The sequence below is a fragment of the Eurytemora carolleeae genome, unplaced genomic scaffold, assembly GCF_000591075.1.
Source record: "Eurytemora carolleeae unplaced genomic scaffold, Eaff_2.0 scaffold191, whole genome shotgun sequence".
NCBI lineage: Eukaryota > Metazoa > Arthropoda > Copepoda > Calanoida > Temoridae > Eurytemora > Eurytemora carolleeae.
In genome coordinates this window covers 37823-48911 of record NW_019396105.1, presented here as the reverse complement: position 1 = coordinate 48911, position 11089 = coordinate 37823, and the positions used below count along the sequence as shown (strand labels likewise).

The 11089-nt window shown below is 31.7% G+C and overlaps 1 long non-coding RNA gene across 1 annotated transcript; it reads right to left on the bottom strand.

Moving 5' to 3' along the window:
• Positions 1 to 7743: 7743 nt before the first annotated feature.
• On the bottom strand, positions 7744 to 8449 carry LOC111695058 (uncharacterized). The gene is made up of 2 exons (XR_002763771.1): positions 8128 to 8449; positions 7744 to 7867 (listed from the first exon to the last, which is right to left on the bottom strand). It is a non-coding gene; the product is annotated as an uncharacterized LOC111695058 (long non-coding RNA).
• Positions 8450 to 11089: the final 2640 nt, after the last annotated feature.

The following is an 11089-nucleotide window of genomic DNA, read 5'->3' as shown; positions in this document are numbered from 1 at the left end:
CAAACCATGGGTACCCATGAGTCAATCACTAGGAGGAAATTCGCTTTTTGTTGTTGGTGCTGAATTAATGCGTGAATGCCGCGAGTTAATCTCAAAGAAAATAAAATTGGGAAATTCCGTTGATCGTCTTTTCTTCTACTGCATAAAAAGTAAACGGACCTTAAGGATTTCTGACCTACTGGTTTCCGACCTAAAACTGTGTTATATCTTTAAATACAGGGTGTCCCATGAAACATGATAGTTTGTGAATGGTTTAAAATTTCCTCTTCCATAATATGTTATGTTGTTCGACGAGGGGAGGAAGGCCAACCACATCAATCTCTAGTCCGAACCACATTCTCATCATTTTCTCGTCCGAACCACATCGAAATCCTCGTCCTTTCAATATTATTTTTTTGAAGTGTCCGATCCTTGAAAATAAATACATTTTTTTTAAATATGGCGACGTTAGGGCATAGATGAAATATCAAATTTTCCCAATTCAATTTTAGATTTGTGTAAAAATGAAAATGCTCCATAAACGATGTTCTACAAAAAAACGTCTGTAAAGAGCCCTTTCTTTCGCGGAAAATGCCGCAAAACATTCTCAAACTCGATGTAAACAACTTTTTGTAATATTTCAGCTGAATTTGGGTTAGAGATATGACTTAAAATTTTTATATGATTAAATACTGTTTGAATTCATAGGGTTGTGACCAATTAATTGTAGAAAATGATTTGAATAATATAAATTGAACATTATTTTTTCTATAATTTTAAGCATGCGGCAGGCAGTAGTGATTTCTTAGGGGGACAACAAATCTACCTTATTTGTAAATAAATCAGAAATCAATGATTATTTTGTATGGGTTGAAATGGAAAGATTAAAGATCATGTTCACGCGAATTCTTTGGTATAAATTTTTATTTGTGAAAGTTATCCATTTTGGAGGCAGAAGAGATTCAATTTTTAACCTAAATAATGTTTGACATCATTCTCGTGGATTTGAAGATTCCAACATCTCAAAATCCTTGGAAAACTTTATTCTAGTCATGTTTTATGCCCTAACGTCGCCATATTTTTAAAAAATGTATTTATTTTCAAGAATCGGACACTTAAAAAAAATAATATTGAAAGGACGAGGATTTCGATGTGGTTCGGACGAGAAAATGATGAGAATGTGGTTCGGACTAGAGATTGATGTGGTTGGCCTTCCTCCCCTCGTTCGACACCAAATGCAATAAGAAAAAAATTACATGTGAGTCATACTAAAGTGATAATTTATTTCAATAAAATATATTTGAGCAAAAGATTTGTTTAACAAAATAAACTGCAAAAAGCCTTGAAAATTCCTCCTGTGTACAGCACGAGAAAAAAAACGCAAAAATATTCTTTGAAAATTCCCGTCGTTTTTTCACAGATTTTAATTCTCGTAATTATCACGTGTAAGCTATGTATGAGATAATTCTAGTTCAATTCTTATCGTTTTTTCACAGATTTTAATTCTCGTAATTATCACGTGTAAGATGTATGAGATAATTCTAGTTCAATTCATGTCGTTTTTTCACATGTTGTGCTTGTAGCAAAGATACCAGTGCAAGATATCGTGTTAATCATGAGTAATGTACGCCCAGGCACGTAGTGGAGGGGGGACCGGTACCCCTGTGATCCCCCTAGACTCCCTAGACATGCACCATCCTAGGCCCCCCCTAGAGCCAGAGGCAGGCTCTAATTTATTAAACAGTAAACTTACATATATATTGAGATTTTAACTTTTCTTATCCGTCGACAATGTCACAATTTGTCCATTTTATGATTATTTCTCAAATTCTTTCTTGTACCTTAATTTTATTTACAATATTTTTTTCGTGGGGTTTCATTACAAATGATTGGTAATTATGGTCAGATGACTAATAGTCAGCCTTCAGGTAGATTAATATAGATTTTAAACTTTTTTAATACCGTTTTTTTAGGAAGGTGCACAAAAAAATTGCTAAAGTGCACTCCCCCCCCAGACTAAACCTCCACTATGCGCCTGTAGTACGCCAGAATATCTAGATTTTAATCCGTGGATTACGAGGGGGGGGGCGCCCCCCCCCCCGAGAGGCTGAGGGGAGCATCCATAGGGGGGCCCTTCTAATATTACATCTGTATGCATTTCCCTTCCTCAGGCTAGGCAATATATACATTCAAAGGTACATCGGACATGCCACTCTATAAATGGAGGTCACTTGAAATTACGCATGTATTCCATTTGAGTATAATTACATCGTATAGAAAAAATACTTTAAAATCTCACTTTTGCCCTGAACTAAAAAAGTTTCATTAAAAGAAACTTTAATCAATACTGCCTTCAGAGTAAATATATATTTGATATCATTATTTATAATGCAATCCAATGAAAATATAGATTATTTTTTAGAAACATTTCCATCTATATTTTTCATCCCTTGAAGCTTACACCACAGTCTTAAGAAGGATTGCCTGATTTTGTGTCCCCCCCCCCTTGGCAACATTGTGCCCCCCCCCCTGAAAATTACATAAATAACTTATTATAACGCTTGTAATATGGAAGTGTGTATATGATCGAATAGTTTACATAGTTAAAAAAGGTATCAATTTTTTTTCAAAAAAGGTTTTTTCAGGGAGGGGGCACAACAAATTTTTTTGCGCACAAAATGTGCCCCCTCTACACAAATGCCCTCGTACGCCCCTTATTTTAATTCTTGTAAAAATAACGTACAAAATATATGAGAAACTTCTTGTTTCATTTTTAATAGAGTTGCAAAATCACAACACTTGGTGCCTCTGCTCATCTTTTAGAAACCAAAAGTTTGTTGTAGTAAAATGAAATATTTTAACTGAAATAAATTTTTCAGATTATAACAAGCATGATCAATTAGTATAGAAAAGTTTTACATTGAATTTTGTATTGTATTTCTCAACATCCCCTTTTTGGAATATCAATCTTTTAGATATATCAAGGTAAACATTTTGTAATGATTATATACTTTTACACAGTATTTTTTATAATATATTTATATATCAGAAATCAATTATATACCCCCTCCTTTCCCGGGGTTTTTAAAAATGTAATTTAAGTAGATGGTAGAAAAATAATTTTTTCATGTAAAAATCTCGTGTTCATGTCGTGAAATAAACTCAAGTCTTCACCGTGTAAAAACTCGGTCCTAGACCCGTGGTCAAATCGTCGACATTCACCTCGACAACACGTTAATTATCATGGGTCACTCGTGTGAAATACACTAAATAATCTTGTATTCTTCATGAGTTTTTGTTAGTTATGTTATGTTGAAATCCTGAAAACACGCTTGATAAGTTACTTTGTTCGCAGGGAACAATTGCTCAAGATTGCATTTTTAATTAAGTTTCTTCTCCTAGCCTGGGGAATATATTACCATGAAGGTCTGGGTGTCCTAGGGCAGTTGTAGATTAACTTCATGGTATATTGGAGGAGGAGTATATTATTCCCAGGAGAGAAACAACTCCTCTTGGACAGAGGACCCATGCAAAATTCAGGGCGGGGAGGAAAAATGAGGGGGGACTATGGGGGCTCAGCCCCCCCTTCAATTGATGAATCCTAAGGTTTCCAGGTTTTTTTTTACCAGGGGGGCAGTAAAGTCCTCTTGCACCCCCCCCTGGGATTTATGGGCTAAAATCAGGTGTGGTGGGTAAAAACTGAGTTTTCCCCCATCTTAATTTGTCAAAAGCATTTCTCTTTTATCTAAAATCTCTCTCCCCTCCTCCCTTCTTGATAAATAATTATAGCTTTATGTTTTATGCTTTATGAGCTGTATGCAAGTGTAATCAGCTTGGTTCATCTAACGGACGTTTAAGTTTCCAGTTTTGGGGAGATTCAGAAGAAGGATTTTGAGAGTTTTGTTTCAAATATGATGGGTGAAGAATTATTTTTTCTTTAAATTTTAGAAAATTTAACTATTGAGTGCTTTCTGAAATAATTTATTTGGACATTTTTATTTCTATCCTGTCTTGTGAAATAGGGTTTAAATTCTATTCTCTTTGGGTTTAAAGTTTTTTTTTTGTATTGTGAAGAATCGTATCCTTTTCCTTTCTTTTATTGACTTAATGATTCTAATACACCATCGTACAGCAAAAAGTAACATTCAGACAAATTGAAATTATAAATAAATAAAATATGGCCAGGTTAGAAGAAGCTTTTTGTGCTCATCTTTTCTAGATCTTTACAAGTACATTCTTTACTTTCCCTTTATTAAAAATAAGTATTGGCTATTCGAGTGATTTAAAAGTTTTCAAAAATATACATTTATATTTATAGTTTAAATCAAATCTCTATATCTTATTATACCTCAAGATTTTTGTTTTTGATGGCAAATAGCTTCTTATTAAAACCACTTTTTATAAAACTAACTCTTGCCTTTCATAAACACTTTATTTTTAGAAAATTGTATTTTTGGATAATATTGGCGAACAAATTTATGTTTGTGTTTTGATGGAAGATTTATGGAAGACACCACACTAGGGAATTATAAAGTACGTATTTTTAGTTTATTTAAGAGTAGATATTTACGTAAATATTTATTAAAGTTGTTGGAAGTACTCCTACTTATGATGGAATAGTATAGCCTCACGTCAAACTGGAGTAAACTGCACGTTAGACAGAAATCTTATATTTTCAGTAATAACACCTCTTATTGGACAACCTTTGGAGAAGAAGAAAAATGTTTTGAATTTCTAATTTGTAACCGAACAAATTTGTTTTTCTTAAACTTGTGCGTAAAATAAAAGCTAGAGGAGCCAAGAGACCATAAAGTCGGACCAGTAAGGATACATAAGTTTGACACCCTTCTGTTTAGATAGTTCGGTGTGGTGTGAAATCAAATATTTGAATTTCACGCACCTCTGACCCTTTAGTAAAAGTAAATTCAACCTAAAGTCTGACCGCGTCACCGGCTAGTCCAATTGAGTGTCTGCTTTATTTACCCAATGTCCGGACAACACAGTACAAACTGGGACCGGTAAGGTTGACACGGTTCGGAAATTCAAATGTACTACGACTGCCCGTGATTTGGATATATTTATCATTTATATTTGTCTAAAGCAAAATTACATTAAACAATATAAAAGTTTACAAACTAATACTCTTTTCTCTGGATATCGCATTTTAAAATTGACAGGGTTTGCCAAAAAAGGTGCAATACAAGACTTTTAGCATGAGTATAGTGGAATTTTTGCGGTGCCAATTTTTTTCCCTGTCTAATTTAGATTGTAAGGCAGAGTTAACTGTTTCGTCACCCAGTATTGATTTGGATACACTTAACATCTTCAAAGTTATAATATAACACATTTAAATTGAATGTATGAAACCAACAAGCTAAATGTAAGAAAAATAATCATAAAATCCACTTAATTTACTAGAAACACTATTTTCTTAAGCTTGCGATCAATTTTAGGTTTTTTTGCCAAGCTTAGAATGTTCCTGTAGTTCTACAGAGTTCCCTTATCACAAGTTTAGACAAATATAAGGGGTACATAAGTTATGATCAGACATAAAAACAAACAAAAAACAGATAAAAGAGATCACTAGTTTTTATTCAAGAAAACGAAACTTGCTTAAAAAGTTTATTGTATATAGTCGTGTTGTATTTTAACAATTTCTTTAAAATGTTGAAGAACTTGCATAGAAGGTTTATTGTATATAGTCGTGTTGTATTTTAACAATTTCTTTAAAATGTTGAAGAACTTGCATAGAAGGTTTATTGTATATAGTCGTGTTGTATTTTAACAATTTCTTTAAAATGTTGAAGAACTTGCATAGAAGGTTTATTGTATATAGTCGTGTTGTATTTTAACAATTTCTTTAAAATGTTGAAGAACTTACATAAAAGGTGTATACAAATTCTCTGAAATTTTCAATAAATTTCTTTCCTTTTCCTCTTTTCTTAAAAGATTGATTACATTGTTTATTGTATAAACCTAGGAAAGCAGGAATAAATATATTCCGTTGATAATTTGTTTGTTGAGGTAAATGATATCCTGCCACCCTGAAACACACGGAATAATGGAGTACAGGTTAAGTCCCAAATACATGGAGTAATGGAGTAAACAGGGTTTAACAAAAAGATGTAATAATGGAATATACAGGTGTCCCAAAAACATGGGATAATGGAATATACAGAGTTTAACAAAGAGGCAGAATAACGAATATAAAAGTGTTTCAAAAACACGGAATAATGGCACATACAGGGTTTAACAAAAAATTGGAATAATGGAATATACAGAGCGTGAAAAGACAGGGAACAATGGAATTTACAGGGTGTAACAAAACACGGAAAAATTGAATATACAATATACAGTGTGTAAGAAACACGGAATAATGGAATATACTGGGTGTAAAAAATACCATGGAATAATGGAACATACTGTGTGTAACAAAAACATGGGATAATGGAATATACAGGGTGTAAAATAAAACATGGAATAATGGAATAAAAAAGGTGTAACAAAAACGTGGAAATGAAGTAGCTAGCGCGCCTTTGATCCACACGGAATTTTTTTGATGAACACAAAAAGTGAATCTGTCAAACAGTTGAATAGGAAGACGACATTTAAACATTCGTAAATGTATTTAGTGTTATTATATGTGTTACCAGTGCATGATAATCAACTTTTAAAGTAAAAAAGGTGTGTGTTCACCGCGCAATTGTCGTGTTTTATGTTCATCTAATCAAGATCATAATTTGAGTCTAAAAGTAGTCTTTCTACTTAGGCGCTTATACAGAGGGGACAGTAGTCTACTTGCCCCCCCCCCATCCTAGGCATCCCAGAGAGGCCTGCCCCCCTCTGGGATTTGTGGTCGAAGGTTTAAATCCGCTGTGGTAGATAAAAAAATGAGCGAAAAGGGGGTGTTTTCCCCTTTAAAGTAGTTGAACAATTTTCATTGCGCTTCGCGCCATTTATTTTTAAATTTTACCTTAGTATTTCCCTTTCATCTAGAATCCCCCCCTTGATAAACAGTTATAGCTATATGCATATGTAAGTCTTTAGCATGTCTTCCCGCAACCCCCATGAAGGCCTAAGGGAAATTACATTAGGAGAATGATAGTCTTCAGGAGACTATACTCAGGACTTTAGAGAGTAATACAGAGGGATAGACTAAAATATATAGTGAGCTTCAACGGGGAGTAGTCTTCATGAGACTACTCAGGACTAATACAGAACTATATACAAAGGAGCATCAGACAATTAAACTTTTTGATCTACAGAATTTATAGTTTAAAATATCAACGGTATATGACATACAAAGATATAGGGATTAGAAAATCTAAGTTTGTGGCAACAACTCAATTTTTAAAGAAGTTAGACAACCCTTATTTTGAAAAGCTCGATAAACTTTTGTTTTGTTTTGAACACCCTGTATTGTAGAAGAAACCAGTAGACTTGGAAAACAATGTTCAATTATGTACATAATACAGTGTGTACAAATATATGTATTCTACGCTGGTACAAAATAAACTTGTTGTTTCTAAAGATTTATCTTTTGAAATATGTATAACTATAGTTTCTTCTGGTTATTTCTGCTTCATTCCAGTTTCCTCTTTTCACTTCTAAATAATAGAAAATTGAGCTTATAAAATATTGGAACGGTTTCCAGAGATCTCAAATATATACATATGTGAACCAAACAAAAGGATATAGGCTCGAAATGGAGATAAATAGGAGCTAAAGCAATGCAACTCGAAGCAGGAGGTAGGAGAATAAAAGTAAGAACGGGATATATATTCTCCAAGGTAAAGGCGCTTCTCAAGAATTACAAACTCTAGGCGGAGTCCCACACATATACGTAGACGATAACTTCTGGTGAAATATATTTCAGTAACGAGGTTTCCTACAAAATACAGATTGTTATTGACGAACAAATGTGAATAATAATTGTTAATAAAATGTAACTATTTGATTGACGAACAAATGTGAATAAAATGTAACTATTTGATTACAACTAATTAAATGTTTATTGAAACTGATAAATAGGAATTTTAAAGGAAAGGTTCTGTTGTGAATCGACCAAGAAATATTTTAAGGTACTGATGGGAATTAATAAATGAAATATTTTAAATGGGTACTATTGTGAATCAAACATGAACTTACGATCTATTGTCGTATAGTACGGGAATAGTGGTTGGAATCGGAGTCTAAACTATTCAATTTCTGAAAAAAAATATTCATTTGGTAAAAATTAATTCACTATTAGTTTGCAAAATGATTCACTGAATTTTAAGCGTAAATTGTTTCTATTTTTTTTACGAATTTAAATCTTATTGTTGCACGAGGATTTTGTTTACGTTTATGCAGAAACCTTGAACAGTATTTGGTTTGGAGAAGAAAGTGGACGGAGGTCTGACGGAGATGTAGTTTGTCAAAGACGACTTTTACAACAGGGTAGTTTATGGGATATGGTTCACAACATAATTTAACATTCTTATTTTTGCGTTTCTTATAGCATAAACTCCATTAACAATCAAACATGTAAATGAAAAGATTTTGTTTATATTAATGTTTATATTGTAAATGTATGGCTGATTTTGATAAATTTTGTACTTTTTTGTAAACCTTTTTAATTCGCTAGGCTATGTCAGCTCCGCGACGAGTGAGATTAGACCCAGCTTCGACGCCAGTTACAAACAAACATTCATTTGAAAGGATTTGTGTCTTTGCAACAAACTCTGATTTTGTAATTTGTATATCTTTGCAACCCCATTTTCGTAGACCCCTCGTAGACCTTTGCTATTTCAAACTGTGAATTCTTCTGGTTTACGCCATCAGGTTTCAGATATAGAGATTAGAAAATTTGAGTTTTTCACAAAAACTCAAATCCTTTGGAAGTCAGTTGTGAATGTGATATTTAAAGTTTTACTATATGGAAATTAAAAAATTGATATTAAGATAATATAACGTTCAAAAGTTCTCAGTTACGGACTGATTACATACAATTAGAGCTCAAAACATTACACACCTTTCATTTTCTTATTTTCTATCTATCTATTGATTTGTAGAATTTTGATAAAACGGTATTTGAGAAAATTTACAAAAAATGTTTCTGGAAACCTTATAATAATTAATAATTAAGATATCATTTATTATATGAATTTGAATTCGCTTCTTATAAAATTACAACATTGTAATTCTTACTCCAGAGCTGAAAACTTAAAAATGGGAGATCCTTAATCAGGATCGGTTAATTAATCTGGAGATTAATAACAAGAGGCGAACAAGCATTATTTAATCTGGAGATTAAGAAAAAGAGTGGATTAAGCATTAATCCCGATATTTAGTATTTAAAAATTCCCAACTAAGGATATAAAAATAAATTATAAATACCAAAAATACGCCTTAAAGGGACTGTAGATGTAACTTATAACTAAACCTTAATTTTTATAGACTTGTACTTCCGATTCACAACAGTACCCTTTAAGCCTCGTTTTTAACTAACTTATTAGTGAATACTTTCAAAAGTTATTACCTTAACACAAATAAGTTATGCGGCAAATACCATAAAAAAGTTTTCAGAAATCTACACATTTGAAGATTAAAATTATAGAATCAATTCTTCTCATTGTTATTTACAAAAAGATTTCAGGGGTACATATAAATTGACAATCACTTGAAACTACTTCGTTAGACACTTTTATTTTAAAGATATGAAGTTGTTGAAACCTAATATTCTTCATAATTCTATATTTTCTGGAATATTTTCTTATATCGAATTCCAATATTAGATATATATCATCTATAGATTCTAAGGTTATACTGGAACTATAGAATTAATATTTGTTTAATATCAATCTAATATTATTATTATCATTAAAGTAAAAGAACTTTTACCACAAAATCAAATTTTCTAAAAAAAATGTATATGTTCTGCAGCTGTAAACTGTAAACCTTTGATATTTCAAACTTACACAATTCTATCCAAGATAATTCATAGTTTGAAATATCAAAGGTCTACATAAGATCGGGTTGCAAAGAGATAGAAATTAGAAAATCAAAGTTTGTAAATATCTGTTAGAAATCAGTTAAAAACAAGTTATCAATTCTAAGGTTGGAAAATATAGATTTAATATTTGTTTTAAATAATTCTGATACTTTTATTTTAATCTTTAAAGTAAACTAGTTAATCTTTGCAACCACTGGGTTGGGTTATGATATTTCAAACTATGAATTTTGTAAGATCAAATAGCCTAAATTAGAAATATCGAAGCTTTACATCACAAGTATAGGGATCAAAAAATCTGAGTTTGTGACAAAGACTAAATTCCTTTAAATTTTTTTTTTCAAAAGAATGTGTCAAATCTTTCCTTGGGATAATTTGAACGACGAATATTTCCCTATATATGATAATTGAAGGACTGCAGTATGGTTTTGGTGAATTACATTGATGCACTAAGCCTAGAGGAGTGAGAAATCATTTTTTTTGCATATTTTTTAAAACGTCCCATACACCTAATAAAGCTTAATTTTAAAATATCTTGATAAGTATTAATAAACATTTCTTTATTCCAAACATTAAACTTTATTAGGTTTAAAGGACGTTTAAAAAATATGCAAAAAGTCATTTCTGACTTCGAGCTAGGTTTAGTGCATCAATATAATTTACCAAAACCATACTGCAGTCCTTCAATTAACATATAGGGAAATATTTCATGTCTCTAATTATTCCAAGGAAATATTTGACGCCTCTTTTTCCATCTACATCTTTACACCAGCAGAAGTATCTAACTTTGCCTGTGCCCAATAGTTTTAAGTTTGCGGAACATTTTTAATAGCTAAAATAATATCTTATTTCAAAATGTGTATTGTTAAATTTTTGTATTGCACCTTGTATTTACTTAATTTTCAAGGATTTCATTCTAAGGAAAAATAATAAAAGTTATGAAGTGCAGGGGTTTTCAGGTTTTTTTTACATTAACGCCACACTTTTAAATCTTTATTAAATCTAATTTAATTTTTAATTTTGGCTTTTAAGTAATTTTCTGAGATTCTTGTAACAGATGCAGAGTTATTTACAAAGGAAGAGACTTCATGGACGACTATACGGAATTTATTCTGTCCT